We start from the raw sequence: 27465 nt of genomic DNA on the forward strand, positions 1-27465 counted from the left end.
ATGACAGTACAGACAAAAGGTTGATATCCAGGATCTATAAAGAACTCCTCAAACTCAACACACACAAACAGACAATCATATCAAAAAATGGGCAGAAGATATGGACAGACACTTCTCCAATGAAGACATACAAATGGCTATCAGAACATGAAAAAATGTTCATCATCACTAGCCATCAGGGAGATTCAAATTAAAACTACATTGAGATATCACCTTACACCAGTTAGAATGGCCAAAATTAGCAAGACAGGAAACAACATGTGTTGGAGGAGATGTGGAGAAAGGGGAACCCTCTTACACTGTTGGTGGGAATGAAAGTTGGTGCAGCCTCTTTTGAGAACAGTGTGGAGATTCCCCAAGAAATTATAAATAGAACTTCCCTATGACCCTGCCATTGCACTCCTGGGTATTTACCCCAAAGATACAGATGTAGTGAAAAGAAGGGCCATCTGTACCCCAATGTTTATAGCAGCAATGGCCACGGTCGCCAAAACTGTGGAAAGAACCAAGATGCCCTTCAATGGACGAATGGATAAGGATGATGTGGTCCATATACACTATGGAGTATTCTGCCTCCATCAGAAAGGATGAATACCCAACTTTTGTAGCAACATGGATGGGACTGGAAGAGATTATGCTGAGTGAAATAAGTCAAGCAGAGAAAGTCAATTATCATATGGTTTCACTTGTTTGTGGAGCATAACAAATAGCATGGAGGACATGGGGAGATAGAGAAGAGATGGGAGTTGGGGTAAATTGGAAGGGGAGGTGAACCATGAGAGACTATGGACTCTGAAAAACAATCTGAAGGTTTTGAAGGGGTGGGGCGTGGGAGGTCAGGGTATCAGGTGGTGGGTATTATAGAGGGCACGAATTGCATGGAGCACTGGGTGTGGTGCAAAAATAATGAATACTGTTATGCTGAAAATAAAAAATAAATTAAAAAAAAAAAGAACCACGATGTTTGTGATGGGCTTTAGTGGTGTAGACTCCTTTTGTTTCCAAGTGAGGCTTTGAACTTCTCACTATTCTTCCATAATTTGCTATCAGGCTTAAATGTCACCAGAGTCTGCTTCGGTTGCTTGACCCTATGCATCCTGGATGTGTATCATGTTCTCTCTGCCATGGTCTTGTGCTGGATGTCCCCTCAGCCCAGTCCAAATTTCCCCCTTGTCTCCCCTTCTCTTTACTTATGTAACCACTAACCAACCTCCTAATCCTTTTGGCCCTAGCTTGAACACCATTTCTTCATGGCAGCCCTCCTTGAGCACTGGGACACCTGTCTTCTTATCCACTCCCTCCACCATGCCATCTTGCTTTGAAACACTATCCAAGTTGGTGAATGCATGGAACTTGTTGCCAGCTCCTCAGACTAGATTTGAGTTATATGAGGGTAAAGACTGTGTTGTTTGCTCACCGCCCATATCACCACGGCCTAGCATGGTCTTGGGCACATGGAAGCTGCAGCATCTGGGATGGCTGAGTGGGATGAATGAATGAATGAAGACTTGGTGGGGGGGGGTGATGTGTGGTATACACCATAAATACTGTAGTCCTTCTTCAAGGCACTGCAGAAACTAGAGTAACCAGAGAACGTTTCCTGGAGTAGAGGGCGTTGAGTTGGATTTTGAAATATTTGTGGAATTTGAATTCGGGGAATTTGGAACAGGACAGCGCATTCCAGATTGAGAGAACAGCATGGAGGCCGGAGTAGGAAGGGATTTGTCATTGTGTGCTCTGAGAATGAGCAGGTGACTTAGCTGCTGAAACAGGGGTCTGTGCAGGAGATGAGGAATAGGTTCAACCACGTTGGTTAAAGAAGGGAGATTTGATAGACTTTTATTAAAGGAATCTAATCCTGGCTCTTCTATTTTTAAGCTATTCAGTTCTAGGCAGATGCTTCATCCCATCTGAATGTCAACTTCTCCATTTGGAAAACAGGAATAACATCAAGTCCATGATTTCCTTGGAGCAAAGTAAATGTAAAGTGATTTCTAAGGTTCCTTCTGAAAATCAAACATGGCTGTCTCCTGCTAAGAACCTTCCCCACTGACAAAGCTAGAGATCCATAGCCGGGTTTTGAGGTTCTTAATCATGTGACCCACACCTGCGTCTCCAGCCTGGCTTCCTGCTGACTCATTCCCACACTTCATTCACATTTCCCTAAGCTCTTTATCACCTCAGTGTCTTTGTGCATACTCTTCCTTCTGACTACCTTGCCCTTTCTGGTCCATCTGGTGAGCTCCCAAACCATCCATTCAAACCCAGCTTATGTCACCTCCTCCAAGAAGGCTCTGTTGCATCAGAGTTCATCATCTGGTTCCCTTTCACAACTTAGAGATGTCAGTGAGGATCTTTTTTCTTTCTTTTTTTTTTTTTAAAGATTTTATTTATTTATTTAACAGAGAGAGACATAGTGAGAGAAGGAACACAAGCAGGGGGAATGGAAGAGGGAGAAGCAGACTTCCCGCTCAGCAAGGAGGCCAATTTGGGGCTCCATCCCAGGACTCTGGGATCATGACCTGAGCCAAAGGTAGATGCTCAATGAAAGAGCCCAGTGATGATCTTTTTCACAAATTTTTTATAACCCAGCACCTTCTTTGTGACTAGAATAGAATAGGCACTCACCAACTGGGTAGTAAATCAAATCTCTTGTGCAAACTACTGAAAAGTAGAGTGAGTTCATCTACTAAACACTTGCTGAGAATCTATTATGTCCCAGGTGAAACATTAGGCAGCTTGTTGGTGACTGTAGGAAAACCATGCAGACCAGGGAGCTCTTGCTAATGGGAGGGACTTGGGAGCGCCTGTTCCAATCCATAAGACAACAAAGCCCTGAGAAGCTAGGAGTTTGTTTAAGAGCACAAAGTAATTTATAGCAGTGCAAAAGACAAACCCACTTCTTGTGACCCTCAGCTTGAGAACACGTCCCTATCGCCACCTACTTTTATGCTTATCATGGTTATAATTATCCTGTCTCTTAGCCGCACTAGTTAACTCTTATTTTTATAGCCCGAGCTAACATTGTGGAGGATTAATATCCTTTCTTCCTACCCTTATTAGTACATTATGTGACTGCAACAAGTCATAGCCTATGTTTTCCCCTGTGTTTTAGATGAATATACAAAGAATGACTTCCTAATATTTGAAGAGTTGCTAAATTATAAATTCAGAAAATTTCCATTTCCACCCACCTCCTCTCCTGCTGTAGCAATTCTGGAGTCATTTGGTGGTGATTTGTAAATCTTTGAACCTGTAACAGGAGAATGGATAATTCTAAGAGTGCGTCTAGAAGAAATAGTTTGCATCGTTCGGAACAATGAACTATTCTATAATTGAAGAGAAGACCTGAGACAGCATGAATGAGATCATGTCTGTAAAATGGTCTGAGCCCCTTAGAGGCAGTCACTCCATAAATACACAGTATTGTTATTCTAGCATTTGTAGCACCACATAATATGAGCACACTCATTATGAGAGGAAAATGGCCTATATGGAGTTTCATAAATAAAAAGAGTGTGCTTGCTCACCCCTCCCTCATTGTTCCTAGCTCTGTTGTGGCCTCTGGGCCAGTATTTGACCCTGCTTTCCATCTTGCCTCTTAGAACAGAATGCTGGAAAAAAAAAAAACTCAGTAAAATGGTTCATCCCTTCAGTAATTCATCCAATTTTTTTATTGAGATCCTACTCTGTGCCAACTCTATACCAGGTCCTTGGTAACTTGCTGGCATGTCTGTCCTCAAAGTCTTATCCCCAGTCCTTTGGACCAAGGAGTTCTGGCCTCAAGTGCTTATTTCCAGCCCAATGAAACTCTTCCCTGTTGTGCCATGAAGCCTCAGAGCTCACTTTGGTGCCAGCACTTTATGAGTCAAGTTGTAGAATTCTCAGAGATTGGAGCCATTTTCAAATTTTGTCCCCCCATAAAATGTCTTATTGGTGACAAACTGCAGTGCCCCTTATATGGTCAAAGGAGGAAAAACCATTTAGTCACTCATTCAACCAATATTCACCAAGTGCTTATATCGTGTTGAGAAGGCACTATGGATATAGGGAAGAATGAGAAAGGTAAATTCTTTACCCTCAAGAAAACAGATAATAAGGATGTCAACAAGTAAGGATATCATATAATGACAGGTGGTGTAAGTTTTGTGAATAAAAATAAACCAAAAAAAAAAAAGAAGAAAGAAAAAACAGGGTGAAGGGGTTAAAAAATAACTGGGGGTCATTTTAGATATAGTAGTCTGTGTTACAGTGTCCTGTCTACCCTACTGTAGCACTTCCCACTGCTCCCTCTGATGCCAGGGTCTCATCCATCCAATTATCACTGTGCATCTGAATTTAAAGTCTCCATCCAATCTTGGGTCAGATCAAGCCACATCTATCCTCAAGGCTTCCCAGGGGTTCACTGATATTTAAAAAAACTAAGTTCAAATGTCTCTTCCTGACACTAGCATATCTGTTTTGTAGAGTAGATGCTTCAATGTTTTATAGTCCTACTCCCATCTATATCCATCTACCTCCCTACACTCTGACTGCTTTTGAACATATGCATTCCTGGAAAATGCCCGGCTCTTTCTTACCATCGATCACTCCATTTCCTTGACCTTCTCCCTCTTCTTCATTTCTCATCCATCAGGACTTGGCTCAAATGCCATGATGTCTTCCAATGCACAGTTGGAATGATGCTCTTGCCTGTGTGCTCCAAAATGGGCATTATTCCATTTGTGCTGTGTTGGATTCTGCCTCAGTGAGCAGAACTTGTGCATGTGTCAGGTCCCGATGAGAGTGTCAGGTTCTTGAGAACAGGGATTTTGTTCTTAGTTATTCCCAAGTTCTCAGCACTTTGCACCATGCCTGGCAGTATGATCAGCACTTGGGAAAGGTTTGCTGAGTGACTAATAATCTTCATTGTAAGCAAAAAGCCACAGGAGCTAACATTTGTTGAGGACCCACCATGTATATAGTCTTAGAGTAGGAGTCTTAGGTAGAATATCTCACTTAATCTTTACCACAGTAGTTGGGGCCCCTACTAATGAAATTTACAGAGGAGAGGACAGAAAGGCAGAAAGTTAAGGATCTTAGCTAGGTTCAGTTTGACACTTTTAACCAGAGTTAAGGCTGCACTTTTAACCATCATGTTGGACAAAATCTCTACGATGGTTAAATTCTGTTTCCATGGAGGTCAGAACCAATTCACAGAAGGATGGAGAGATTCTAGCTGACCATGAAGAGGGTTTACTTGTAATGGAAGTTTCCTTATTTCTGAAGTGTGTTACCAAGGACCACGATGGATGAGGTAAGTCTTCCTATCCCTAGTAGGAGCTGGCTAGGATGTGTCACTCCCCAGGTGATCCTGAGAGAACTCTTCTTCCCAAATTTGCTCCAATAGTCTATATCTTACCCATACAGAATAAAAGACTAAAACCTATATTCAAAAGTCCTTGACCTTAATCCTGGATCTGAGTATGACCTAGCTAGGAAACTTAGTTTTTTAATCTTTGAATTGATGGCAATATACCTCTAACCATGCAGCTTTCCAGAGTTGTCACTATTAGACATCCTTCCTCCCTCCTTCTAATAACATTTACTAATAGTCACTTCACTATCAGAAAACTTCATGTCCACCATAAATAGACAGGTGACATATAGTCTCTATCATCATTGAGGAGTTTATATTACATTTAAGAAGATAAGACATATATTTGGAAAACCATGATTCTCGTCAATGTATGATAAACATCAATATAGGATCTTGTACATAAAAAATGCTAAATAAGTGTTTATGGATGATTGACTGACTGAGTTCATTAAATAATTCGAGAAAACTCATCAGGCATTGCATGCTGTAAAAATTATGGAAAGGTGGACCACTTCTGTGTGGTATGACTTAAGAAGGCTTCACTGACAAGATGACATTTGAGAAGACTCTGTAAATTTCAGGCTCCATGAGAGCAGGGATTTTCATTAATTTGCTACTGTATCCCTGGACTCAGGACAGTGCTTTGCATGTGTGGGCACTCGCTATGTATTTGTTCAATGAATGAATGAATAGAATTGTAATGGCCAGGTGACAAGAGCATGTGACGGATAGCAGCTGAACCATTTTTCTCCTAACACCAACATGCATGAAGCTCCACTCATCTCCAAGGCCACGAGTGCAGCCCTTCACCTTGGTGATCTTCAGCATCATCTCTTGTCAATAGTGCATCTGCCCCAAGAGCTCTCCTGGGATGCCTTCCAGGTTTAATGCCATATATTTAGAGTTTTCCATGAAGCCTGGGGAAGGAAGGAGGGGGGACTCATGATTTGACCAAATCTCCCAGTCTAGAACCTGCCAGTATTGGTCCAGAACACTAAGGGAACCAATCTCTAAAACATGTCTAACATTTCTAAAACATCTCTCTGGTGGCTTTTGACTTCTTTTACCCTTGAGGTTGCCCTAGGCCCTGATCAGAGTGAGTAAATACTACAACTCATCTCTATCATGACACACAAAGTGGCTTTGCATGAGTTACTGCTCCCCACTGGACCTCAGCTTCCTCAACAGGAAACTATTGAGGTTGGCCTGGATGATCCCCAGGGCCTCCTCTCCCTCCTGTTGTGTGCTATATCCTGCACTGCTTCGAGTCAGCAATAGTCATCGCCATGACTAATGTGTTCTTGGGCTGGGACATATCTGTTTAACAAGGGCCTACAGGATGGAGTGGGTTTCTCTGTGTGTTCCCATCAGAGAAGAACACACTCTTCAGCATGGGCTTCAGCATGGACATCTGCCTGCACCAAGCATGACAGTCCAGCCCCAGAGATGAAGACTTATGAATTTCATGGCAGTGCTTGGAACCTGAAGCCTGGGCCTGATGCAGGTTCTGGGTGGGAGGATGTTGTCACTCAGAAGCCAGTTCATTCAGTAAATGGAAAATTCCACTCTATCAGAGAGTTGATGCCATGAGGATCCAGAAGAAGGCTTCATTTCTAAAAGCCTTGAATGAGAGCTCACTAAGGGAGATCCTCCAAAATCCTACAGAAACAGGACTGAAAAATATTTTACTATGTAGCATTAGAAAAATTACTTACCTTCCCTGCTTCTTTCTTCCATCTCTCTCAGGAAAGGTGCTAGGGCATTACAAAGGATTTGAGATCATCCCGTGCACACTGGAGTAAGCTTTCTGGTCACCAGACTTCCCATATTGTAGACTCCTAGCTCTGTCCTCAAAACTACCCTGAGACAATGGATGCTTATTGTGATCTCTCCAAAGCTCTGTTTCTCTTCTATGGATGTTTTAAGACTGAATGAATGAATGCTTGATAAATAAAATATGAAAAAGACAGCAGAATAACATAAAGGAAATAAAAACATCATGTTATCCTGGCTTGGTCCAATACGTTATTTACTCCTAAGATGTATAACCTTGGACGAGTTAATTGACCTTGTGAGTCCAATTTTCCAACTGGACAAATGACAATATCATACAAGATTATTGTGAGGGTTAAAGGAGATAACCCATGGAAAATGTCAGGCCCACGGTAGGCATGCTGTAAATACTGTTTCCTGTCTCCATTTCTCCCTGTATGAACACATGAAATTATAGATGCATCAGTAAGATGCACTGTGCAATGTGGAGTGTTTCTGTTTCTGAGATACTGAGTGTGCTCTGGGCTTTACTGGCAGTGTTAGGTAATTAAGAAAAGGGGTAATTATTCTAGCCCATGGAAGCTCATGAGGCCTGACAGGACTGTAGGAGCAGAAAAAGTAGTAGCTCGACCCTAGCTGTAAGAAGAAAATGTACTTTCCATGATTTTCTTTTTTAATGTTTAGCTTGCAGTCCTGCCCAGAGATCAACCACAGTAACTGCCACAACCCCCTATCCCCCAACTCAGTTGGTGGCTTGTCAAGATCAGGCAGCAAGATAAAGCTTTTGATGTTTTCTTTTGGGGGTTCCAACAGGTACACCTGGCTTCTTCTTGTGGATCTCGACATTGTGTACATTCAGCCCTGGCAGGGAGCATGCCCAGATGGGGAAAGGTGCCCTTGCAATGCTGACACATCTCTAATACCACATGTGTTTTTCCCAACAACCAGAAACCGGCATCAAGATAAAGAAGATCCCAGTCACATAAATCCCAAGGAATGACCGATATTCGCTTGTATCCGTGGTTACTCTCTTGCTAAACAATGAGCACGGATTCTCTTTCTGATTGAGAAATCAGTGCTCAACAGTCAGTCACATTATTACCCCCATGTTATAGATGAGGACTTAAGCCCCAAGACCTCAGGTAATTGACCCAAGTAACCCTAGTAAATGACACAGCACAGATTTGAATCTAGGCTGGCGGGCTTCCTTTGACCTCCACCCAGTCTCACCTCTCAAAGACACAAGCCTCTGTCCTGGGAATAGCTCTAAGCACAACACTGAAGTGATCTAGCACTCAGCTTGGGTTGACTTATTCCATTTGGGCACCCTCATTCTGAGCTTTTCCGATATGGAGTTCGACCATTTGGCTAAATCAGCCCCTTCTTTCATAATGACTTTGGATAAAAATTCCACGGAAGAAGGCCATTGGGGTCTGCAACATGCAAGCAGTGAGAGCCAGGCCCCCTGGGTGAGAAGGACGTTTTATCACTGACATTATCTAGAGGTGCCTAAGAAAAAGCCAGTTGAATTTTAGGTTTAGATCTTATTGTTTTGTATTTATGTTTTATTGATTGTATCATTGTTTTTAAATTTCCTGCAGAGATGACATAGCCCCTTGTTGCCTACCTCCAGGGTGGACCACTCCACTATCCCACCCTAGAGACACCACTAGCAGAGAGGAAAGATTCTAGAAATTGCTTCCCCAATGCCCCCTGCACCCCCACGTCCCCATAGTAACCAGAAACTTTTGCTTTCATGTGGTTTATGTGTTGGGGTATGGACAAAACTTTGGCTAGGAAACAGGCTCCACTACTAAAAAAGAATTTGAAACCATCCACTGAGATATTCTTTCTAGAGTTCAGTCTGGTCTCAACATTTTTTGGTTCTAAAACTGTACTCCCTTGGGAGGAGTGATTCAAAGCACTTATTTACATAAGTGCACAAGTTCCCCTGAAGGCATTTGGGAACAAATTATGGACATTTCCCACTTTTTGACCATTAGTCTTGATGTGAGTCCCAAAGACGATGCATCCCTTTTTTTTAAAACAAAGAAAAAAACAGTTTACTCTGTGTTCACTGTTTGCCAGGCACTGTGTTAGGGACTGGTCTTTCAAGAAGGAAAAAGGAAAAATACGATTCTTGGGCTCATGGGGCTTGAGAAGAGTGGGAGAAAGAGAGAGGGCAATGAATAATTCCAAATAAATATATAATTACAGATTGAGGTAAGTGCCAAGAGCAAAGAGATCCTCATTTAGGTTGGAGAGGGATAAGAAGAATATTTCTGCTAAAGTGATATTTCTTTAAAAATCTGGAGGAAGATTAGCAATGGATGGTAGAGGACCAGAGAGAAAGGCATTCCTCATGGTGGGAAAGGCCCATGTGACAGCACTGAGGAGGGAATGAGCTAGGGTCCCTGTAGGAAAGCAGGGCTATGGGAATGCAAAAGGGAGTGGTGTGGGACAGGGGACGTGAAGAGGCCAGAGAGGCAGGCAAAGGCCACATCTACCAGACTCTAGAGGCAATGACAAGTATTGTGAAAGTCCCTAAAGATTTTTAGAAAGAAAATGTCATGACCCAGTTTTTATTTTAGAAAGACCCCTCTGGCTGTGCCATGAAGAACTGAGTCACTAAAACTTGCTGAATAATCCTAAAATATCTTTATCACAAAAATAGTGCCCTCCTTGAATCTCAGTGAGAAAGTTGTGAATTCAAGCTTTGGGGATTGTCTGCGTCCACTCCAGACCTTCTGTACACAGTGGTCTGGGGGTCTAGAGCTTAGCAGATCATAGACATCACTTGTGTGGAGTCCCATGCTGCTGGGTGATGTGTCTCCCCCCTTCCCTTCCTCCACCGGGTGAATCATAGCTTTTGTCCAAAGTGGGTGGATCCTCCTGCCAGCTCCCATCCTCCCTGTCCCCATAAGAGGAGGCAGCTCTGCCAAGTCCCCCTTCAGAGTCAGGGACACCACCTGTCATGTTGCGTCCTCCTCCTACTCGGACATCTGACAGCCTCCATGACTCGTGAGCTGAGGAATTACGGATCATCAAAGCTAAAGGGACCCTAGAAACCATCCAGTCATCCACCCAACTTACAAAGTAAGGGAGGAGAAGGACGGTGCCCCTAAGGGCCACAGTTAGCTGGGGGCAGTGTCAGGACCAAGGTAAGCTGCAAGGGAGCTACAGGATAAATACCTCTGGACCAGCCTAGTGCTGGAACTTGAACGGAAACATTGTAGGCATTGAGAGGTACTCTGGGATGGGAAGCCAGTGATTTGTGTTCCAGTCCCAAACCCCAGAGATGGTCTGCTGTGCTCCCTTGGGCAAGCTTCCTTCTTCTCTGAGCAGCACTGCTATCCCCTGCACTCTCAAAGGACCCATGCTGCACATGCCTAAGGTTTTCCTGAGCTCTCATGGGCAAGAACGCAGCCCAGGGTCTGGTCCACCAGAACTCTGCTAGTCCCAGTGGCAGAGGATGTTTGATGGGGCTCTGCAGCAGCACTCTTCCCAGCCAGCCTGAAGAATCTGCCGGAACTGCTGCCATCACTGGACACCCGTCTCCCCACATCCCTACGTGGGAAGCCTTGCCTCTACATCACCATCAGCCAGACACCCGATCCAGCTCTGCCTTTCTTGATGGAAGTCCTCTCCCCGCTGGCCATTCTCCACTCCTTCTCTCCCACAAGTGAGCATCCCTGGGGTTGCTCGTCTTCCACACGGCCCATTAGTCTGTGACCCCATCTCGGGATGAGGGAGATAGCGGTGACTCAGCCATCCATCCCCAGGGCATCTCCTCATTTCATCCTCCCCACCATCCTACAGTTAAACAACAAGAAAAATACGTATTTCATACGGGAAGATGAAAGCAAAGACAGGGATGAGATGTTGCCAAAAGCACTCCGATACATAGGTTGAAGCCAGCCGGGCTTCAACCTCATCTCCTAGCCAAGGCTGTAAGCAATTCCCTCCGCTGATAAAGCGTTCACATCCAAATGCACCTCTATTCCCCCCTTCCCGACATGAGGACTCTGCCATAAACCCCAAGAGTGACCTCTAGAACATTCAGCTTGCCGCAGGATTACCAAGGGGGAGATTTGAGGTGGAAGGGAGGCTTCAGTCATGCCAGCAGGCAGCTGCCCGCTCAGCTTATGCTCCAAGCCTGGCCTTGATGTTGCCTCTGGTGAAAGACATCCTGGCCCCTAACCAAGGAGGCTTCACTTGCTGGCTGTCTCCCTCTCCCTCTCTCCTTTCTTTCTGTGCCACTCAGTAATGTAAATTGGTGTTTTGAAGAAGTCCATTGCTTTCATGTGCAGCTCTAAGAGAATCATGCAGATGGCCCTCTGGGGCCCCTGCCTCTGCATTTACCCATGTGCAGATGCACATGTGCCCCCACACACAGAGGCACTGAAGACCCAGCGAATGCAAAAAAAGAGCCAGTGATAGAAACAGGGTATATATAATGCTGAGTTTATACAACTGGGTATACAAGGAGAGGGTCCTAGTTCTGTGGGTTAATGACAGTGTCTGTGGGGCTGGCTACGGAATTTGCAAGTTTCCCTCCTTCTGAGATGGCCTCTCTATGCTCTGAGGGCAAGTTTTAGGATTCTAGGGAGGGAACGGGTGCGTTTGCTGCTGTGGATATAGTATCCCCTACATGGTGGTCCTTTGGTTGCAGGCATTGACCCTGGCTTCCTCTTTCCAAGGCACAGCTTCCCCACCCTAGACCCACCTCCCCTGAGGTGCCCACTGAGCACAGACAGGACAGCTTGTTCTCGGTTCCCAGCTCAAGCTGCAGCCATGCTCTCCTTATGCAGAAGAGGCTCAGGGTCTTTCACTCCCATGAACTTCCTTCCTCAAAAAACAAAAAAACAAAAACAAACAAACAAACAAAACCTTTCCCTCTTTCCTATGGTCTTCTGGGGTGATGCAGATGATCCCCCTCAAATGCCCAAGTCATAAATGTCAGCTCCCTTCCTGGGGTCACGGTAGGGAAACAGATGCCCATGCAAAATTAGTAGCTTTTTCAGAAACTTATCTTTTTTCACGAATCTGATTAAGAATCAGAAACGAATCCAGAAGACTCAAGTGGAAGGTGAAGGTGGGGTGCTTTCTATTTTTGGTCTAAGGATCGGTAACACAGCACAATGAGGAGATACTAATAAGAGGCCATGGTAGGAACAGAATGAAATAAGACGATTCAGACTGACACTAAATGCCGTGCTTGGCAAATAATTAGTGTCAGGTTGAATGTGTGTGTGTGTGTGTGTGTGTGTGTGTGTGTTCCCACGTACATGGGTGTTCACACACCCCCTCCAAGGCCTCTGTGGGTCTGTGAGATGGAACAGAAGGGGGCCAGCCCTCTCCTTTTCTCTGAGACAAGTGATTTTCGGAAGAAGCACTTCTCACCACTCTTCGGCCGGAGCTGAGATTATAATTAACTGCTCTTCCTCACTCAACCCAGATTTCTTTCTCTCATGCTCCAAACACTGGCAGCCTGTGCACTTCATTTTTCCTTTGGCCTGAGGGGCCATTTCCCTCGGCTGAGGTGCCAAGTGCCCCTTTGCTGTGGCAGAGCTCATCGAATGCAAGGCCTGTCCTGGGTGGGGGCTTACGGAGGCCCGAGCGCTCAGGGCTTCCAGAGTGGCCTGGCTCCAGCCTGGTGCAGACAGGAGAGCTGGGGGGAGGGGTGAAGGGGGAGCTGGGGTCTGCCAACCTTGGTCACTCTTGTTCACACCGTGCTTCAGGGTTAGACCTCCAGTGGGATTTAGTCAAGATATGGCCTGTGTTTTCTGGAAGTTTATCCTGAATCTATTGTAAGTGCTTGCGTATATGGTGGGATGAAAAGCATGTGGATGTCAGATGAAGAGATGGGTTTGGCTCTGACACATACTGGGTTGTGAGACCTTAGGTAAGATTTACCACCCGCCTTAATAAGGATGGGGGTTTTGCCTTTGCTCTGCCAAGCACTACAGGCGTACCCATATCGTCGAACTTTGTCCCCTAACTATAACTACCCACTTCCTAGACTCTGAGTTCCTTGAGGGCAGAGACCATGTCTCGTTCAGCAATGTAATCTCGTGCTTAGCGAGGTTACGTTCACGATAGGTACTCCATGTTGCCTGATGAGCGAATGGTACGCTAATGATAGATGGACAGATGGATGAATGGATGGACGGATGGATGGTTTTTTTCTCAAGTCAATACTCCCTCATCTGTCAAAAGGCAGAATTACCATCTACTTCATAAAGATTTTATGGAGATTAAATGAAACGAGATTCACTAAACACTTGTCACAATCCCTGGTATCTAAAAGATGCTAAGCAAAAACTGCCTCCTACCCAGTATCCATCCACATTTGCCTGCAAGGTAACATGCTAACTTTCGTAGATCTTACTTGATAGCAGTTATTGATTTGTAAGCTTCCAACATGCTATTAATTACAAATGGCCAGGGTCAACTTTTTAAATGGCAGACCAGGCCATTTCACTTTTCCACTATAACCCAATCGATGGTGCCCCAAAATCAGTAAGCAAAACAGGATTTCTCTCAATCAATTATCAAAATTCTCAGCGTAGACCAAAGAGTTCTGCCCAAGTTCACTGTTACCCATCTCTCCAGGCCTGGATGATGCTACTCTACACGCTGGCCTTATTTTACACACTAGGCTTAGGATACACTAGACTACTTTTTCCTGGGGACCCCCACATGTCTTGCCTCTCCTGCCTGCAATGACTCCCACCTCCTGGACTACATCAGGACCCCCCCTTTTTTAAAAAAAAATAAATGTTCATATTTCCACAGATTTTTTTCTTCATGAAAGATAGTTTAAAATGCAAAAATATAAAATATATCTGTGTGATCACATGATGAATGTCAGCCTCCAGCATGGATTCGTCTGCTTTCTCTGTCCCTGCCAATGAGCACACTCACTGGTATATTAAAAGGCATCCATGAATATTTATTGAAGAGTGGAAATCCTGATCTCTCCCCAAGGCCTGCTCTCATGCTCCTCCCCGGCCATACACACTTACCGGCAAAGGTGTGTATGTCTTCCTTTCCATGCTACATTTTGGGATTATCTACTGTACTTTTGCTCCCCAGTCCAGTGTGTTTCCTGGCACGCTAGGACAGGCGCCTGTTCTGATGGAAACTCAACATTCATTAAGTCTTGGGGAACTTTTGTATTCGGATCCGTCTTCTGCCAGCACACCTGCCATTCGCTCCCACCTACCTCCCTGTGCTGATCTTTACCTGCTTTCTCCCTTCAGGTCATGGCAAGTACATCCCAGGAGTCCTTGGAAGTGGAAATAGGCAACCAAAGTGGGCATTTTGGAGACATTTTATCTCAGATCCAGTCGTACTGGAGAGAAGTCTTGTCCCTACAGGGAACTTCCTGGTCATAAGATTTTTTTATTCTTAAAAATTTATTTTTAAATTTTAAAATTAAATTTAAATGTAAATTAAATTAAATTTAAAAATACACAACTTATAAAGACTGTTGAGGGCCTGGGCTAGTGGAAGGAGATAGTTATTTATGGCATGTCACTTTAAATCAGAGATTAAAGCCTCCCCTGGGTTTGGAGGCATAGTGCCTGCATGGTAGAGAGGGAAACGTGTTTACAGACAGGAAGGCTGGAGAGCTGGTCCAGGTCTCACCTCCTTTCAGTGACTGTTTCTTTGCCATCAAGTGGGAAGAGTTGTGTATATTGTATCAACTGTGTTGATATTCAGTGTGACAATGCCTGTCAAGGACACACCCTTTCCCACACAATTCAGATTTGGTGAATTCTTTGAGAAATTTTGACATGACAGAGCCGGACGAATTGGGAGAGGACCATCCAAACCTACGTCCTCAGGAGTTTGGCTGGAGCTCCTGCCATCTGCTGGAGCAAGAGCTTGCGTTAGAGAGTCAGTCCTGCAATCCCTGTCACTTGAATTAGACCGGAAGTGAACTCTAATTCCAAAGTGGAATCATATATTATTTTCCCCGAGAAAATTATACAGGCAGTCACTTAAGCTACACACACACATCTAGAGTGATCGTTCTTCAAATTATTCATCTGTGTGTCACCAATGTGCATTAAGACTTGACATCTATCCACTTGAATTGTCTCTCTGAGTTGACATTTTATCTCCATTTCTGCAGCCGTTCCCCCAACCCAGGCTTCGACCAATTGTTATATTTGGACATCTAACCAGATGCTATGGGTCTTCAAACCTCTGGCTGGTTTTGGCACCAGTCTCCCAGCCCTCTCCTCACCCCACGTCAGTTCCCCTTTCATGACCTCTAAGAACCACCTTCCAAAAATCCTCTTCTCCTATTGTCACTGCCCGGTGCTCCCCTGCCTCTCAGTACTTAATGTCGGCTCTGACTTTAGTCCAAACCTCATGGAGCTGAAGCCTCTCCTGTGACTCTCCCTGTCCACTGCAGCCCATGCAAACATCTGATGCTTCCCACCCACCAGTCAAGCCCAGATTATCTTCCTTATCCCCAGACAGGTCCTGTTGAGGTCTGCTCTGCACCTTGGCTTACGATCCGACTTTTCCTGAAATACATTTTCTTGTTATTTGCCGTTTGTTGAAATGCGTTTATGGATTCACCACCGACCCCTCCTTTCTTAAACCTTGGCACTACCTCTCTGAGATCCCCTTCCCACTCTTCAAGATCAGTGCGAATCCTACCTCATCCAAGAGGGCTTTGTTCATCTCTCCAGCTCACACTGACCTTGCGTCTCTGAATTCCAAATACATTTATCATTAGTCAAAGTTATTTTTCTCAAATGATTCATATACTGCTTTGTTTTGGTGGTGGTGGTTGTTCTGTGCTTCCAAAACGAAGTTGACTGCTGAGTTTAGGTCTGATATGCCAACTTCCTAAGCAGTTACTGGCTGGATCTCACGAGTTTAGGGAGAAGTTTTAAAACCAACTGGTTTTACCTCCTTGCCCATCTGCTCACTCCTTTCCCAATCCTGCCCAAAACATTAACAGCAGCTTTTTTTTGCTAGTGGGTAGGATTGCTAAATAGAAAACTCTATGCCATGGACAGCACCCTTTTTCACCTTTCCTTGGTGGATGGTCAGTTAGATGCTGACCATTGTAGGTGGCTGATTCAGGGTGACTTCCCGAGTAGATCCAGCCATGTCTTTCTTCCAGCTCCATCTCCCTCCTGCTCACAATGGGATGAGTAGTCAGAATTTCTGGCTGGCACAAGGAGGTGACTTGAGGCAGCTTTTCAGGGTCTCATTCTACCTGTTAGCCCCACCCCTCACTATATGATAGAGTTACCTTTTTTTACAGAGATCACAGAAATTGATGTCAAAGTAGCATGGAGAGTGCATCTTTTCCAACCTTCTCTTTAGACACATGGTAAAATTATGACTCAGATGAAGTATTGTATTTCTAGAGGTCCCAGAACAAAGTAGAGACAGGATCTGAATCCAGATCTCTTCTCTTTTTGTCCAGCTCTCTTTCAAGGATGCCATGTTCTAGGGCGCAGGATGGGGACATCTTTGTTTGACTCCCATACCTGAATCTCACCAGGCAGGCACTCTCTGATGCAAAAGGTAACATATTACATTTATAAATGCCACTTTATTTCCACATCATTTGTGTCATTTGTGAAAAGAAAAATAACATGTTTCTGGGAAGGTAGTCAACACTTGATGGTAGGGCATGGGTACATTGTGAGCCAATGGAAATCCTCTTTTGTTCCTGGAGCCGGGGCATGGCTCCCAGCTGCTCAAAGGGCCCAAGGATGAGTCAGGAGTGGGATCATGTACAGCATGGGCTGAATGGCCACAAAATGTGGCCTTAAAGGAATTAGGGAAGGAATCTGGAGATAACACTTGCCCTAGTTTCCCCAACTTTAACAATGCCATGCATAAAACTCACTAGGTCCAAAAGGAAATGCTGGAATTTAAAAAGAAAATAAATAAATAAAGTGACACAAAATTAAATGGCCAAGAGCCACTTGCTGTTACAACTTGGACTTGGATTTACAGATGATTTAATTCTATCTAATGTTCAGCTAAAATGTTGCCACTTCTACAACACCTTTCTCAACCCCCATTATCAAGACAAATCGCCACACTGCCCCCCCATGTTGTCATAAAATGTATTAACATTGCGCAGTTGGCTTGTGTGTCATGTAATTTAATTATTTATTATTTGTTTGTCTTTCCTGATAGATTAAGAGACTTTGGGGGACAGGAGCACCCTTAATACATATTTCTATCCCTTTTAGCCAGAATGGCAAGTATGCAGTCTGCTGCCTTTACCTCACTCCTTGCTCTTGGCAGACATGGATAACAATCACAGCATTCCATACTATGGTGCTTGGAAAAGGCCTCAGAACCCTTCATAACAAAGCCCTTTAAGCTGCTACTACTGAGTAACCAGAGTTTTGATGCAAAAGAAACTTTTTTTTTTTTTTTTTTTTTTTTGTCTATTGTAAGTAGCATAGTGGTTCACACAATGTTGGTGTTCAATTAATATTTGTTGAGTTAAAATAGCTCCTGACAGGCATATACCCCCAAAAGTTTAGGAGATTGGTGGATAGGGTAAGGGTGAAATGAGCTGGGTCAGGGAGGGGCCACAATCATTAGGACTGAGAGTCTTGGTTAAAGGGAGGAGAGTGGTCCAGGACACACTTTCCTGTTGGTATAGCACCTCAGGGTATAGGATTATCTCACTGAGCTGTGCATGGTAGTCAGGTCTGAGGCAGAGCGACATTCAGGTCATTCGGGGACAGACAGTCAGGCTGTTCTGGCAGGACCACACCTTTGCCTATGGTGGCAAGGGCAAGAGACACTCTAAAGCATTTGTTAAAGGCCTGAATGCTCAGCATCTGGCACCAATTAAATGAATCAGTAATCCAAAGTGCTCCAGGGTCCTTGTCCCCTAACCTCATTATAGTCTCTTTACCATGTTACCTTTTTATTCTCCAAACCTAATATTTTGTTCTTCTCTTATTCTGGGTTAACCAATACCTTCAATTTTCTTTCCTGGTGGTTTGCGTAGCTAGTTAAGAGTGTTTCCACTGGCAGAAACTTGAGTTCACAATAAATCAGGCAGTGTGGGCCATTAACAAATGGGGCTGCCTTTGGTCAGCAGCTCACCAAACAAGTGAAAATTTGATGTGAAGAAGTCAATCAGCACTTCCCTTGGTGGCTTAGTGTGGGCAGTTTGAGCTAGATAGAGATAGAGGCATTCTTAGCTCCTATGCTGGACTTCTTCAGTGTAGGGAAGGAAGCATGAGAGAGTCAGAGAGCCACTAGGACAGGGCATAAAGTCAGGAGCTCAGTGCAAGGGATTGAGCAGAGAGTAGAACAGAACCTGGTACAAGAAGAAGTTAGGGTACCCAGTAGGAAACCCTGTTGAGTTTCAGAGTTATTCTTGAATCTATGATTGGATATTCTTTATCAATTTTGGAAAATCTTTGGCTATTATGACTTCTAATATTTCTTCTTTTCCAGTTCTCTGCTTCTGGGACTCCAATTGCATCATTTGTTATTGTCTTACATGTATCTTTTTTCATTGTTTTTCTTCCCTCTGTGTGCTTCAGGTTGTAGAATTTCTATTGATTTATTTTTGAATTTACTGTTCCTTTATTCCGCTGTGTCAGGTCTGCTGGTAGGCTTACCCAATTAATTCTCTCTTTCAGATATTGTACTCTTCAGTTTTAGTGTTTACTTGGAACAGTTTTAGAGATTCTCTTTCTCTATTAATTTTCTCATTTTTTATCTATCTTTTCATCCTAAATTACATTACTACATAGTTATCATCTTTAAATCATTACCTGTTAATTCAAAAATTTGGGTCATCAATAGATCTGCTTTTATTGGCTATTTTTACTCTTTTTTATGGATAGTGGTATCCTGTTCCTTTGCAAACCTTGACATTTTAATGTACTCCATATTGTAATTGAAACAACCATAGAGAGTAGAGTAAATATTATTTTACTCTAAAGAGACCACAGTCAACTCAAAGAAAGCTAGAATAGGGGCTTACTATTTCAATTAAATTCAGTTATGAGTTAGAATTGATCATATCCAGGTTTAAGCTTTCTTTAGTTTCAGTTCACCTCTGACTTCAAATGTCTAAGGTCATGATGTATCCCGTGTGTATTACTGGCCCCTCTCTCTAGAAGGACTGTGAGCTCTGAAGACCAGTGAAGAGAGATTGCTATCACTCCAGCTCAGCCCTCAACCTTCTGCAATGCTACCATGCATTTGGCAAAAGTCATATGGGGAAGAATCAATAGAAAGAGAGAATTAAAGCTGTGTTTTGGAAGGTAGAGTCCTACAGATATCAATTCATCATACAAGGCCATAGGACTACAAAAGCTTTGTTGGCTTATCATTAGCCCATACAAGATCATCTGCCTATGGAAGGCATACACTTTTACCTTCTCTGGCCTAAGCAATGTCAGATGCTGACAGGGAGGAAAGCAGCCTCTCTTTTCTGCTCATCTAGAAGGACTCAGCAATCTCTGAAATTTAATTCTTAGTGTCCATTGTCTTCTAAGATCTGGAAAGATATATGATATTTCCTGTTAGCTTTGGTTGGGAGAGCAACAGTCTATCTTGAGATACCACATTCCAAACCAAAGCAGAATTCTCTCTGGTTATCATTATGGTCATATTCTAGGACCTCCTTATGGAGGTGACTGGGTTGCTTATATTCTTTCCTTGTGAGGTTTGGCTGTAGTTGGTATTTTTTGTAGGATCTGAGATGATATCAATATATTAGTTATTGCTGTTAACAACAATCAAATTCTCGGTAGCATGCAATAAACATTTATTTTCTTCTTCATAAACTTTTGAGTTGGCTATGGTTCTGCTGGGATTGTCTGGGCTTGGCTTTGGGCTAAGGATTGGGTTCAGGTATGATCCACATGCTCCATTATTCTTTTGGCTACCTGCAGAATGCTCTTCTTAGGATGGGTCAAAGAAAATCAACAGGACCATGATATATATATACAAGTTTAAAGTCTCTGTTCATGTCACATTGGCTTATATTACATTAGCCAAACCAAGTCATGGTGCCAAAGTAATCATCAATGGAACAGGGAAGTAGATTCCGCAAACAGGAGAGCACTGCAAAGACAAACCACATGTATACAATCCTTTTATGGGAAGTAAAGAATGTGAAAATGTACTCCAATCCATCCTGAATTGTGTCATGGTAGGAAAGTCAAGGCACAGCTGCATTAACAAGAGCCTGAAGAAAGCTTTAAGCCTCTCATGTCCATAAAAGGAATCCTTGACATTTTTTGCATTAACCTTTTTATATTGAGAACCCATATGACAACTCTCACCCAAGAGAGAGGAGAATAGATTTGAGGCAGACAAAGCTAAGACACTGACCTTGCTCCAGTTGGAAACGTTCCTCTCACCTGTTCTTCCTGATTCAGATGCTAATGGACAAGTGAGTCTGTTAAGGAAAAAGAAAACCAAGTGCCTCATGAAACAAACAACAGAACCACAGTCGCCCAAAAAACTCACAGCACTGCTGCAGTTGGTAGCATACGTCTCTATCTGTGCCTTAGAATTTGCCCTACAATAGTAGTCTACAAACTTCAGCAAGCAGCATAATTACCTGGAAATCTCATTAATCACAGTCCTGGACCCCAACCCCAGAGTTACCAATTTAGCTGGTCTTGGGTGGGACCAAATGATTTTCATTCCAAACAAGATTTCAGGTAATGCTGATGCTTCTGGTCTGGGTCTATGGTTTGAGGACTCCTCCAATAGATCATAAATCCTTCAAAGCAGAGACATTTCATGCATTCTACTGAGGACTGTGGGAAGGCTCTCCTTCACCCCTGAGCTACCTCGATGTTCTGCCAGAGCTCCTGAAGGCTGAGGATTTTCATAACGCAAAATGTATGAAGCTGCAGCCCATGGAGCTAGTTAGCTCTGTGTTAGGATCATTGGGTTCTAATCCATTTGTGCTATTGGCCTATTTTGTAACAAGTCGTTTTTACCTCTCTGGGCCTCAAGTTCCTTGTGCTAAAGGAAATCCAGGCTTTGGACTTAGTTGACTTTTAAGAAATCCTTTATTTAAAAACTGTATAATTTTATGGTATTATTATCAGCAGCTCCATGGCCTTAGGTGATTTACTTAAACTCTACAAGCCTTAGTTTTTCATCTGTAAAACCGATAAAACAATTGTATGTACCCCCAGAGGACTATCATGTATGAGGATTCAATGAGATAATGCATGCGCAAAACTTGGGATACTGCCTGGCACCAGTCAATGGTTAATAATGTGCCATTATTATTTATTATTACTATTACTAAGCATATAGAATTTCACACAGTACTTTGGACTTCGAGGAGAGGGAGAGAGACCACTTCCAGAAGGAAGATTAAGGGGAAATTACAAGAAGAAAGAAACATTTGAGCTGGGTCATAAATATCAACTAAAATCGGGGTTTCTGGATTTTTTTGGTGGGGCAGGAAGGGCAGTTTCGGCAGGGAAGCAACATGAATTTGGACATAAAGTAGGGAGAATACAGGTTATGGCTAGTGATCAGGAAGCTAACTGTGGTGTTGCATGTATGGAGTAATATAGAAAAAAACTAATAAGAGCCTAGAATGAAAGCAAGATCAGGGATCAGGTTTATAAGGCAAAAAGAGTTTGGACTTAGGAGACAATGAGGAAGAATAACTTTTAGAGAAGACAGTGGTCATTGGATTTGGTTTTAATCTGAGCCCCACCACTTCAGATAGTGGCTTTGGTGGCTACTTTGACATCTGAGATTCAATTTCCTTATTGTAAAAAGGAGAAAAATGTACACACACACATATCATGGCGCTGTCATGAGGGTTAAAGAAGAATGTATACATGAACTTACCTTTTGTGGGGCTCTGCACATAGTGGACCCTGAGTTAATGCTTAAAAAAAAGTAAAGTTATTTTGAAACAATTTAAATTTACGAAAGGGTTACGTAGTTAGTACATTGAGTTCTCACATATTTGTCATGCTGCTTCTCCTCCTCTTGTTAACATTTGATATATTTTTTAATGTCTTTTCAGCATAACAGTATTCATTGTTTTTGCACCACACCCAGTGCCCCATGCAATCCGTGCCCTCTCTAATACCCACCACCTGGTTCCCCCAACCTTCCACCCCCCGCCCCTTCAAAACCCTCAGATTGCTTTTCAGAGTCCATAGTCTCTCATGGTTCACCTCCCCTTCCAATTTTCCTCAACTCCCTTCTCCTCTCCATCTCCCCTTGTTGTTATTTGCTAACAAATAGCATCTCTCCTCCATGCTATTTGTTATGCTCCACAAATAAGTGAAACCATTTGATCACATTTGATATTCTGATGATGTATTTATCAAAACTGAAAAATTAATATGTGTTAGTAATATGAGTGTTATTTACTAAATCACAGACTATTTGGGTTCTGCCAGTTTTCCCACTAATGTCCTTTTTTCTACTCCAGGATCTGAGGTGGAACAGCAGGTTGTTTTAATTCATCACAGCTCCTTCATCTCCTCCAATCTGATAGTTTCCTGGTCTTTCCTTGACTTTCATACTTTAAGAGCACTGTTGGGGCATTTTGAGAATGTCTCTGAATTTGAGCTTGTCTGACTCTAATTTTATGAATAGAATTCATTTTGTTATTTGGAGGAAGAATATCAAAAAGCTGATTGTATTTTATCAGGTTATATGCAAAGTCGGCCACATAATTTTCTGGGCACAGTATAAAGTGAAAAGGTGAAGTTCCATTAAAAAAAAAAGGGGGGGAGATTAAAGGTACTAACATATAAAGCTTTTCTTTTTCCTGCACAATTTCTTTCAACTTGTTACACTGTTTTTGTTTTTTTTTTAAGATTTTATTTATTTATTTTGTCAGAAAGAGAAAGCACAAACAGGGGGAATGGCAGATGGAGAGGAAGAGGCAGAATTCCCACTGAGTAGGGAGCCTGACGTGGGGATCGACCCCAAAACCCTGGGATCATGACCTGAGCTGAAGGCAGGTGCTTAAGGGCTGAGCCACCCAGGCACCCTTACACTGTTTTTCATGTTTCGTTGTTGTTGTTACTTTGTATAATTCTAAAGAAAGAAAAAGTATTGTAAGTTATTGGCATGAATTTTATTATTTTTATATTGTACAATGGCATTTTAAGTAAAAATATATGAGCACATAATTTGTATACAGAATCATCAGAATTAGACAATTTGTGTTTTGAAGCTTGCACACACATGTGTTTTATTCTTATGCCATTCATTGTCGTCTTCTGTTCCAAGCAAGCTCTGGTTTGAACAGGAAGTGTAGCTTCTAAGGTCAATCAGTGTCCCTCCCTCCTCAGTCACAGATGTAATACACTTACCTTGTACTTGCTTTAAGCCTTGCTGGACTTGCACGCATCATGGGTCCTCAGGAACCATGTGCTCCCGGGGCATCCAAATGCTGATTGAGAGGAACTGTGGCCATGCATACAGTATACATCTCTTCTGCCCACACACCTGCTCCACTTCCCATAGCATTTAACTGACAACACACACGTTCAGAGATAAAATTATAAAGAATTTCAATATGCCAAAATCAGAACATTAATCAAGTGCAGGACCCTTCTGAGCATGGAGTCCTTTGTCTACACAGGTTGCACATCTGTGAAGCCAGGCCTGGCTACGTGATTTTAATGTTACTGTTGCTCTTAACTTTAATCATTTGATTAAGGGGGTGTCTGCCAGGTTTCTCATTGCCACGTTAGCCTTATTCCCTTGCCATACTCTGTGAGAAGCAAATCCCTAAGTCCAGTCCATATCCAAGGAGAGGAGAATGAAGCTGTTTCCTGGAGAGAGGAGTGTCAAAAATTTTGTGGACATGTGTTAACACCACTAGTCACTTTGGAGTAGCTAATGTTTTTTGAATCTCATAATCCAAGGGCCAATTTGGAATCTCGTGACCCACATCTTGCCTCTAGGTCTGCAATATGACGAGTCTGGCAGGAACATTATAAAAGAGTGTGGCAAATCTCCCATCGTTGTAAATGCTGTTCTCCCACCAGTAAGAGACCCTCGGCCTTGGGACTGACCTGGATAATAGGGAAAGTAAGCCTCTACCCAGGAAGTGCATCAACCTATTTTCCTCGGAAAATCTTTCCCTTCAGAGGCTGGGCAGCATTTGCTGGGGGAGGGGGCGGGCGTGGTGCTAGGCATAGCATGTGCTGCAAGTTAGGTGACCAGGGGTATGCAATTATCAGCCCATGGTGCAGGGAGATCCAAGCCCCCTCATCACCCTCGGCGTGCACAGCATCTCTGCCTGCCCGCGGTTCCCCACTTCTGGCAGATGCTGTCTGCACAAGACGCTGAGTGCAGGCGAATTATTTCCACTACTTCCTGCTAATTTCAGCACTGCATTCATCCAAAGCTCTCGAAACTCTTAATCAACAGGAATATGCTAACCTGAGACTGGGTCACAGAGGGACAGCTTGGAGATCTGGGGGGGATTGGTGACAGCTGCTGCCCTCTCTCTGAAGAGGATTGATGTGGATATCATCATGCTTGTTGACAGGAGGAGGGAGGAGCCGGACTTTTAAGGTCTCTTCCAATCTGGGAAGGCTATGAATACCGCTACCAGCTGAGTGATTCTCCATGCTTTATTCATCACGAAAATGACGCAAATTCAGTAAAGCAGCTCTCTCGAAGGTAGGTGGCCACTAAACCAGGCATACAGACACTTAGCACTCTGAGAATGCTTGCTGAGGAAAGTCCTTGAGTTGTTTTCCTTCTTTTTTTTTTTTTTTTTTTTAAGGTCATTTCAGGAATAGATGGGGAAAAAATGTAGTGCATTTGGTACTGCCTAGGAATAGACTAAAAGGTTTTAAGTTCAAAAGCAGTGAGCTGTGGTTGTCTGGAATAGCTATTGCAACTCTAGATTGTGTTAATAGAAGTAAAATGTTTTAGATGAGGGAAATAATTCCTCTCTCCTCAGGGTTAATCAGAGCTTATATGAGCCACACTGTTCCATTCTTGTTATACCTTGGAGGGGAGGAGAAGCTGACGATTTTTGGAGAAAGGTACCCCAGAGAGCGAAGGGTCTCAGAAGCATGCAATTGGAAAAGCCCCTAAAAGGATGAGGCTCATGAAGCCTGAAAAGTTAGGAACTCACCAATGTAATGACTGTTACTGTCCCATAGGATATGGAAGTTTCAAGAAGTTAAGAACAAGTTCTGATGAAACAGTGACAGGGATTTCTGTCTTGGCACTTAAGGAAGATCTTTCTGACAATCAGCTGAGCAGTGAGGGGAGTAGATCTGGCCACATGTTCTTCAAAGGTGGTCCGAGATGATACAATGTATTCGTGATGCTGAGAAAGGATGTAAATAGCAGGTGGTCCAGCCCTAAATGGAAAACCCCAGCATCGTACAGAGAGTGGTTTTGTCCACATTCATCTTGAGAGGTAAAACAAATTGCAATCAAGGTCTTACTAAAGCTGTTTTATTTTAAAAGTTTTCACATATATAGCAAAGTTAAAATAACTCGAGTAAACACCTATATACCCACCACCTAGATTTTATCACTGACCAATTGTATGACAACCTTATTGAGACATGATCTATATACCATACAATTCACGTATTAAAAGTATACAATTTGATGCTTTTAACTGTTCAACCAGCACCACAAATGATTTCCAAATGTTTTCACCATTCCTTCCCAGAAAACACCATACTCATCATCGATTGCTCCCCTTCCCACTCCTAGTTCTCATGTCCTTTCCATCATCCTCTAGCGCTGGAAAAACAATAGTCTTCTTCCTGTCTCTATAGATTTGTTTATTCTGGACATTATTATAAGTAGAAACCTATAATAGGTGATCTTCTGTGATTAGCTTCTTTGGTTTAGTACACTGTCTTCATGGTTTTTCCATGTTGTAACGTGCATCAGAACTTCATTGCTTTTTATTACCAAAAAAAATTCCATTGTCTGGATATGCCACATTTTATTTACCCATTCATCAGGTGATGGCCATAAGGATTGTTTCCACTTTTTGGCTATTATGAATAATGCTGCTCTGAACCTTGGTCTACAAGTTTTTGTGTGGTCATATGTTTGCATTTCTTTTGGGTATAACTCTAGGAGTAGAATTGTTGGGTCATATGGTAACTCTGTGTTTAACCTTTTGAAGAACTGCCAAGCTGTTTCAAAGTACCATTAACATTTTACTATACTTGTTTTATTACATATCTTCCCTTCCATTAATCGATTCTTACTTTTTTGCATTTCAAAGGAAACTGCAAGCATCAGTCACTCTGAAAACTTCAGCATTCGTGTCATTAACAGGACTCAATATTTACTTAACTTTTTCCTTCTATTATAAAATGTATGTGCAAGGCAATGCACAAATCTTGAAATATGCACTGATACTTGACAAATGCACTTACCTACAATCCAAGCCCCTTTCAAGGTAGAGAACATCCCCATTTTTTTCCAGAAATTTCCTCATACCCATAACCAATTGTTAAACTCACCATTTCCTCAGATGCAACCACTGTTCTGATTCTTTTCCACTATAGATTACATTTGCCTGTTCTAGAATTTCATATAAAATAACTCATAAGACTGCACTTTTTTAAAGCAAGACTTGTTTTACTAAGCCTAATGTTTTCAGCCATCACTAATTCATTCCTTTTAATGCCTGCATAGTATTCTACCCTATGGAGATATATTGTGTGTTTTTTTTTTTTTCCTCCATTGACCATTTTATTTGATGGACGTTTGGTTCACATCCAGTCTCGGCTGCTGGGAATAATGCCTCTTTGACTGTTTGTCTGCAAGTCTCTGTGTGGGCTTCTTCTTTTGTTTCTTAGTACTGCACTTGCTGGATCATAGGGTACATACACATTTATCTTTATCAGAATCTGTCAGAACTTTTCCCCACAGCAATTGTACCATTTTATACTCCCACCAAGAACAGAGTCTGGTTGCTCCACATCGCTGTCAACCTCTAATGTTCCCAGTGTATATAATTATAGCCATTTTGGTAACTGTGTAGCTATAGCTCATTGTGGTTTTAGTTTGCATCTCCATGATGTCTAATGGTATTGAGCACTTTATCATTTACTCTCTTTGGTCAATCTGTATATTTCTTTTGAAAAGTATGCAAATATTTTGACTACTTTTTATTGATTTGTTTACCTTTTAATTATTGAATTATAGGGATTACTTATATAACCCTGAATAACAGTCTTTTTTTAAAGATTTTCCATTTATTTATTGACGGAGAGAAAGACACAGAGAAAGGGAACGCAAGCAGTAGGGGGAGGGAGAGGGAGAAGCAGGCCTCCTGCTGAGCAGGGAGTTGGATGCAG

Source organism: Mustela nigripes, chromosome 9 (genome assembly GCF_022355385.1).
Source record: "Mustela nigripes isolate SB6536 chromosome 9, MUSNIG.SB6536, whole genome shotgun sequence".
Classification (NCBI taxonomy): domain Eukaryota; kingdom Metazoa; phylum Chordata; class Mammalia; order Carnivora; family Mustelidae; genus Mustela; species Mustela nigripes.